Source organism: Hylobates moloch, unplaced genomic scaffold (assembly GCF_009828535.3).
Source record: "Hylobates moloch isolate HMO894 unplaced genomic scaffold, HMol_V3 SCAFFOLD_19, whole genome shotgun sequence".
In the NCBI taxonomy this organism is placed as follows: Eukaryota; Metazoa; Chordata; class Mammalia; order Primates; family Hylobatidae; genus Hylobates; species Hylobates moloch.
In genome coordinates, this window is record NW_026652294.1 from 10,447,271 (window position 1) to 10,454,459 (window position 7,189).

Below are 7,189 nucleotides of genomic sequence, written 5' to 3' on the forward strand. Positions count from 1 at the left end.
TCAAGGCACAAGACTTAAAATTAAAAAGTAAACAATGGGCCTATTACAACAGCAAAAGAAAGGAAAAAAGAAAAAAGAAAAAAAAAAACCCAGGGCAAACATGCTCTCCAAAAATTAAAAGTCCTAACAGCCCAGACCTATAGTTCTTCTGGGCTGAGCTTTTCACCAGATCATTGTCACCAGATCAGTTTTTTGTCTGACAGCCATAAACTACAGGGAAAAACAAATTATCTGAAGATTACAAATAAGTAAAAAGCAATAAAATTGAGCTAGGGGACTCATAAAAGCTTACATTTGTCCAATTCTTTTAAATTAAGACTGAAACCAAAAATGTATTGATACAATCAACACATTAAAATTTCATATATACCGGGGGCCAGGCGCGGGGGCTCACGCCTGTAATCTCAGCATTTTGGGAGGCCGAGACGAGCAGATCATGAGGTCGGAAGTTCAAGACCAGCCTGGCCAACATAGTGAAACTCCATCTCTACTAAAAATACAAAAAATTAGCCAGGCATGGTGGCAGGCACCTGTAATCCCAGCTACTCGGGAGGCTGAGGCAGGAGAATCGCCTGAGCCCGGGAGGCAGAGGTTGCAGTGGGCCAAGATTGCACCACTGCACTCCAGCCTGCGCAACAGTGCAAGACTCTGTCTCAAAAAAAAAAACTCATATATACAGTCCTCAATTTAACAATGCTTCTATTTAACAATGTTTAAACTTTCTGGCAAAGCAATCAGTAGAAACTTACTTCTCCAAGTCCTCACATAACCATTCTGGTTTTCACCTTCAGTACAGTATTCAATTAATTACATGAGCTATTTAACACCTTATTATAAAATAGGCCAGGTGGCCAGGTGCAGTGGCTCACGCCTATAATCCCAGAACTCTGGGGGGTCAAGGTGGGTAGATCACCTGAGATCAGGAGTTCAAGACCAGCCTGGCCAACATAGTCACACCCCGTGTCCACTAAAAATACAAAAATTAGCCGGGTGTGGTGGCAGGTGCCTGTAGTTCCAACTTCTCAGGAGGCTGAAGCAGGAGAACTGCTTGAGCCCAGGAGGCAGAGGTTGCAGTGAGCTGAGAACGCACCACTGCACTCCAGCCTGGATGATAGGAGTGAAACCCTGTCTCAAAAAAATTAATTAATTAAATAAATAAAATTTAAAAATAAAATAGGCCAGGTGCAGTGACTCACAACCGTAAACCCAATACTTTGGGTGATGGAGGTAGGAGGATTGCTTGAGGGCAGGTGTTTGAGACCCCACCTCTACAAAAAATAATAATAATAATCTTTGTGTTAGATAATTTTGCCCAACTGTACCCTGACGTAAGTATTCTGAGCACGTTTAAAGGAGGCTAGGCTAAACTATGACGTTTGGTATGTTAGGTGTATTAAATGTATTTTCAATTTAACAGTATTTTCAACTTAGAATGGTTTTATTTAGACATAATGCCATTGAAAGTTGAGGAGCATCTGTGTATTTTGGAAAAAGAAAGAAGACGAAAAATCAGGTGGCTTGATATAGAAGTCAAAAAGAAATTGTACAATAACCTGCTGCATTACTCCAAAGGGTCCATTTACATAAAATGTCACTGGTACCCCTTTTCCCCCAGGCTTGCTCCTAAAGGGAAACACACCTGTTCGTTCAATCTATGTTCCCTGATACCTAAGGACCCAGTGACTTAATGAGGCAGAACACAAAGGAAGACAGCTCTTGACAACTTCACCTATCCCTTTGTGATGCTAAGTAACTATAGGGCTTATCTTTTCAGCATCCTAAATGGCCTTCCAGCCTTGATGGAATCTTGCAGGAACCATTCTTTTATAAACTGGAGACCTTAAGGCTTCCACCCTTGTCTTAGAATTAACCTGATAGACAGTTAGACTCTCATAACAGGCTGGGCGCAGTGGCTCACACCTGTAATCCCAGCACTTTGGGAGGCCAAGGCAAGAGGACCACTTGAGGCCACGAGTTCAATACCAGCCTGGCCAACATAGTGGGACCCCGCCCTGTACAAAAAATAAGAAAATTAGACATGGTGGCATGCAGCTGTGGCCTCAGCTACTCGGGAAAGTGAGGTGGGAGGATCACTTGAGCCCAGGAGTTGAAGGCTGCAGTGAGCTACGATCATACCACTTACACACCAGCCTGGGTGGCAGAGTGAGACCCTGTCTCCAAAGAACAGAAAACAAAGCAAGAATCTGATAACAGAACCACAAGTAAAATCAAAGTAACGTCCACTGCTGACCTAATCGGATTAACAAAAAAAAAGGGAGGGAGAGGAGGACATTCTCTTCCTCCCCAAACTCAGGTTACTACTCCAGGAGAACACAGGAAACAACACTACAGTAGTCCCTACCATCAGAGAGGGATAAGATCCAAGACCCCCCCAGTGGATGCCTGAAACCTCACATAGTACAGAACCCCATATAAATTATGCACAACTTTCTTTTTCCTTCTTCACAATTTCACAAACAGAAGATTCGTTCTTGCCATAGATGTTACCAGCCTCAGCATACAAATTTTTTTATTTCCATATTAAATTGAGGTCTTTCACCTTTTCAGTAAAAGGAAACACTTTACAGCTTCTCTTTGCAATATCCAAATTGCCAGCATCTTTTGCTTTGGGGCCATTATTAAATATAAGGGTGACATGAACACAAGCACTGCAAAACCACATAATTTAAGACTTATGAATTGATTATTTTTTTTATTTTTTTATTTTTTTGAAACGGAGTCTCGCTCAGTCACCCAGGCTGGAGCGCAGTGGCGCAATCTCGGCTCACTGCAACCTCCACCTCCTGGGTTTAAGCAATTCTCCTGCCTCAGCCTTCCAAGTAGCCGGGATTACAGGCGCACACCACCACGCCTGGCTAATTTGTATATTTTATTTAGTAGAGGCAGGGTTTTCACCATATTGGCCAGCCTGGTCTCAAACTCCTGACCTCAGGTGATCCTCAAGTCCACCTCAGCGTCCCAAACTGCTAGGATTACAGGCATGAGCCACCATGCCCAGCCATGACTTGACTATTTCTTATGAATTTTCCACTTAATAGTTTCAGATCACAGCTGACCATTGGTAACTGAAACTACTACCACTGATAAGGAGGGACTAGGATGCCCACACTGACTGTATTTACACAGCTTTCAATATACAAAGGTTCTGCCAGGTGTGGTGGCTCATGTCTGTAATCCCAGCACTTTGGGAGGCCAACGTAGGTAGACTGCTTGAACCCAGGAATTCGAGACCAGCCTGGGCACCATGGTGAAATCCAGTATCTACAGAAAATACGAAAAATTAGCAGGGCATGGTGGTGTACACCTGTAGTCCCAGCTACTTGGGAGGCTCAGGTGGGAGGATCACTTGAGTCCAGGAGGCTGAGGCTGCAGTGAGCGGTGATCAAGCATGCACTCCAGCCTGGGTGACAGAGTGAGACCCTGTCTCACGGAAAAAAAAAAAAAAGATACAAAGGTTCTGATGAGATTTCTTTAAAACATACCAGGAAGGCAATGCCAAAACTGAGTATGCTGCTCTAGGGACTGCTGGTCTAATACTACCTGAGCCAGGCTGAGTCTTCCCCATAGCTTTTTAAGTAAGACAGGACAACTGGAGAAAATGTGTCAACAAGTTGCTATGAGAGATTAGAGGCAAGCGGATCTGGAGTCAGACACTTGAGTGAAACTGTGCATGACTTTAGGTAGATCACAACTTCTCTAAACCTGTTTTCTCATCTGAAAATAAGTAGACAGACCATGAGGATTAAGTGAAGTGATGCATGTAATACTCCCCCTACCCACCCATACTTGCTATCTGGGAGCTATTGTTATTGAAAAGCCATGCAGAGAAGTGAATGAAAAACCAAAGTGAGGGCAGCAAAACTCCAGGACTGTAGACAGAAGTCCAGTCCCAAAACCTATAAAACTACTAGAAGAAAACACTGGGGAAGTGCTCCAGGACACTCATCTTGGGCACAGATTTTTTGGGCACAGGTTTTTTGCATAAGACCTCAAAAGCACAGGCAACTAAAGCAAAAACAGACAACTGGGATTTCATCAAGCTAAAAAGCTTCTGCACAGCAAAGGAGACAATCAACAAAGTGAAGAGACAACCCACAGAATGGGAAAAAACATTTCCAAACTAGCCATCTGACAAGGGATGAATAACCAGAATATATATGGATATGAAACTCAACTGCAAAAAGACAAATAATCCAATTTAAGAAATGGGCAAGCCAGGCACAGTGCCTCACATCTGTAATCCCAGCATTTTGGGAGGCCAAGGTGGGTGGATCATCTGAGGTCAGGAGTTCAAGACCAGCCTGGTCAACATGGCGAAACCGCATCTCTACTAAAAATACAAAAAATTAGCTGGGCGTGGTGGCTTGTGCCTGTAGTTCCAGCTACTTGGTAGGCTGAGACACAAGAATCACTTAAACCCAGGAGATGGAGACGGAGGTTGCAGTGAGCCGAGATCGTACCATTGCACTCCAGGCTATGTGACAGAGTGAGATTCTGTCTCAAAAAAAAGAAATGGGCAAAAGATCCAGACATTTCTCAAAAGAAGACATACAAATGGCCAACAGGTATATTAAAAAAATGCTCAATATCACTGATCACTGGAGAAATACAAATCAAAACTACAGTGAGGCCTGGGCACAGTGGCTCATGCCTGTAATCCCAGCACTTTGGGAGGCGGAGGCGGGCAGATCACTTGGGGTCAGGAGTTTGAGATCAGCCTGGCCAACATGGTGAAACCCTGTCTCCACTAAAAATATGAAAATTAGCTGGGCATGGTGGCAGGCGTCTATAGTCCCAGCTACTTGGGAGGCTGAGGCAGGAGAATCGCTTGAACCCAGGAGGCAGAGGAGGCAGTGAGCCAAAATCACGCCACCGCATTCCAGCCTGGGCAACAGAGTAAGACTCTGTCTCGAACAAACAAACAAATAAAAAAACCCACAATGAGATACCATCTCACCCAAGTTAAAATGGTTTGTATAAAAGATAGGCAATAACAGATGCTGGAAAGAATGTGAAGAAAGGGGAACTGTACAGAGTGCTCTTGACATAAGTAATTTTATCTTAGAAAAAGGCTCTATCTTATATTTTAAAAGGCATTATGCCAACAGGGACCAGATGTTTGTCTAATTAATAAAGAATGTACTGGCCATGCACAGTGGCTCACGCCTGTAATCCCAGCACTTTGGGAGGCCAAGGCGGGCGGATCACAAGGTCAGGAGATGGAGACCATCCTGGCCAACATGGTGAAACCCCAACTCTACTAAAAATACAAAACAGCTGGGCGTGGTGGCGTGTGCCTGTAGTCCCAGCTACTCAGGAGGCTGAGGCAGGTGAATCGCTTGAACCAGGGGGTCGGAGGTTGCAGTGAGCTGAGATCACGCCACTGCACTCCAGCCTGGTGACAAAGTGAGACTCTGTCTCAAAAAAAAAAAAAAAAAAAGACTGTACTAAACCAGATAAGGATATAAACATGTACACGCTTTTGTTATTAGTCCTCACCAGAAAATTCTTTGATCATAAGAGCAGGACACATCAAAGGCTCTGCCCACATCAAAAACTCTTCCTTACAAGACACTGACACCCCAGATAAAGCCAAAACACTCTCTTTGTCCACACTGCTCTCCTTGGACTGGTTTGATAACCACTTTCCCTATCCCCTTTTCTCCGAATGTTAAATGTTACCTTAATGTAAGATTTTTAATCTATAACATTTATATATTAAATAAATATACTATTGTGTACGGTTTACAATACTGACTGACTTGCGGAATGGCTTGAGCCTGTGTGCCCATGGCTCTGACTACCAAGTAAACAGGTAGTACTACGGAAAATTGCTTCCTTGGGAACTCCATATAGCTCGTGGCTTTTACAATTAAAATAAAACATCAATAAGTCTGATCTTGTGGAAAGACACAAATGTGCATGGATCTGGTTATGTCTGACCTTGCACTGTTCACATATACCATTGGTGGGAATGCAAATTAGTATAGCCACTATAGAGAAGAGTATTGTGATTCCTCAAAAAATTGAAAATAGGCCGGGCGCGGTGGTTCACACCTGTAATCCCAGCACTTTGGGAGGCCAAGGCGAGTGGATCACCTGAGGTCAGGAGTTCGGGATCAGCCTGGCCAACATGGTGAAACCCCATCTCTACTAAAAATACTAGCCGGGCATGGTGGTGGGTACCTATAATCCCAGATGCTTGGGAGGCTGAGGAAGGAGAATCGCTTGAACCCAGGAGGCAGAAGTTGCAGTGAGCCCAGATCGCGCCACTGCACTCCAGCCTGGCAACAGAGAGAGACTCCGTCTCAAAAAAAAAAAAAAAAAAGGTACAGATGGTAATCATATATGTATACTTTATATCAAAAATAAATAATTTTTTAAAAAATTCCAGAGGCCTTTCAAGTGAAACACAATCTTTTTTTCAAGCAGAAAACCTAAGTCCGAAGGAGGACTGATGCCCTCCTACCCACTTCTGGCCACCCCATCCCATACACTTACTTAGGGACTTATTTAGGGACACGCAGAACATCCTCCTACACAGCTCAGTGCGTTTCCAGTTCCTGCAGCACCCAGTAGCTAAGACTGGCCTCTCTATAAGTATTTTAGAGATTGAATCTAAAGAATGGCAATGATTACTAACATCTATAGAACTTTTTACAAAGTAACTTCGCTCTGATATTGAAGAACACAACGCTGTTCCTTCTTATCCTGTATGTTCAGGCCTGTTTCAGCTTGTAAGTAATACGGGAAGTGAACTTCACCTCGAGGATGATCTACTAAAAAGGAAGAGAGTCGCCCACACACTCCCCCTTCAGCTCAAAAATAAAGACAAAGCGAAGCTCAGGAGACTCCGCTCACACAAAACGCTTAAGATGGGATTCGAACCACCAAACACCCAACAGAAGTTCCCCATATGACTCACCGCGTGAGCCCACCTGGAGCCGCACACTCTCCGCAGCCTCAGCCAGCAGAGTGGCGCTAAACCTGCAGATACAAACTCCACCCTCAGCCAATCAAAACCCCCTCCCCTGCCGCCGGACCAATGAGGAGCAGCAGATGTGGCCGTCAGGCGTCGCCTCAATGCTTTCTGGGAGTTGTAGTTTAGAAGGCAGAGCGGAACTTAGAACCCGGGTTCCCCTCGGGTGATCCCGCCCCCTCGACTCCC

The 7,189-nt window shown here is 44.4% G+C and overlaps 1 protein-coding gene across 1 annotated transcript in view; it reads right to left on the reverse strand.

Annotated features, from left to right (window-relative positions):
• Window positions 1-6,998, reverse strand: part of CHEK2 (checkpoint kinase 2) — a 55,825-nt gene extending 48,827 nt beyond the window's left edge. Inside the window, exon 1 of the mRNA XM_032138366.2 lies at window positions 6,947-6,998. The gene's annotated coding sequence lies outside the window, so the exon portion shown is untranslated. The remainder of the gene's footprint in view (window positions 1-6,946) is intronic.
• Window positions 6,999-7,189: the final 191 nt, after the last annotated feature.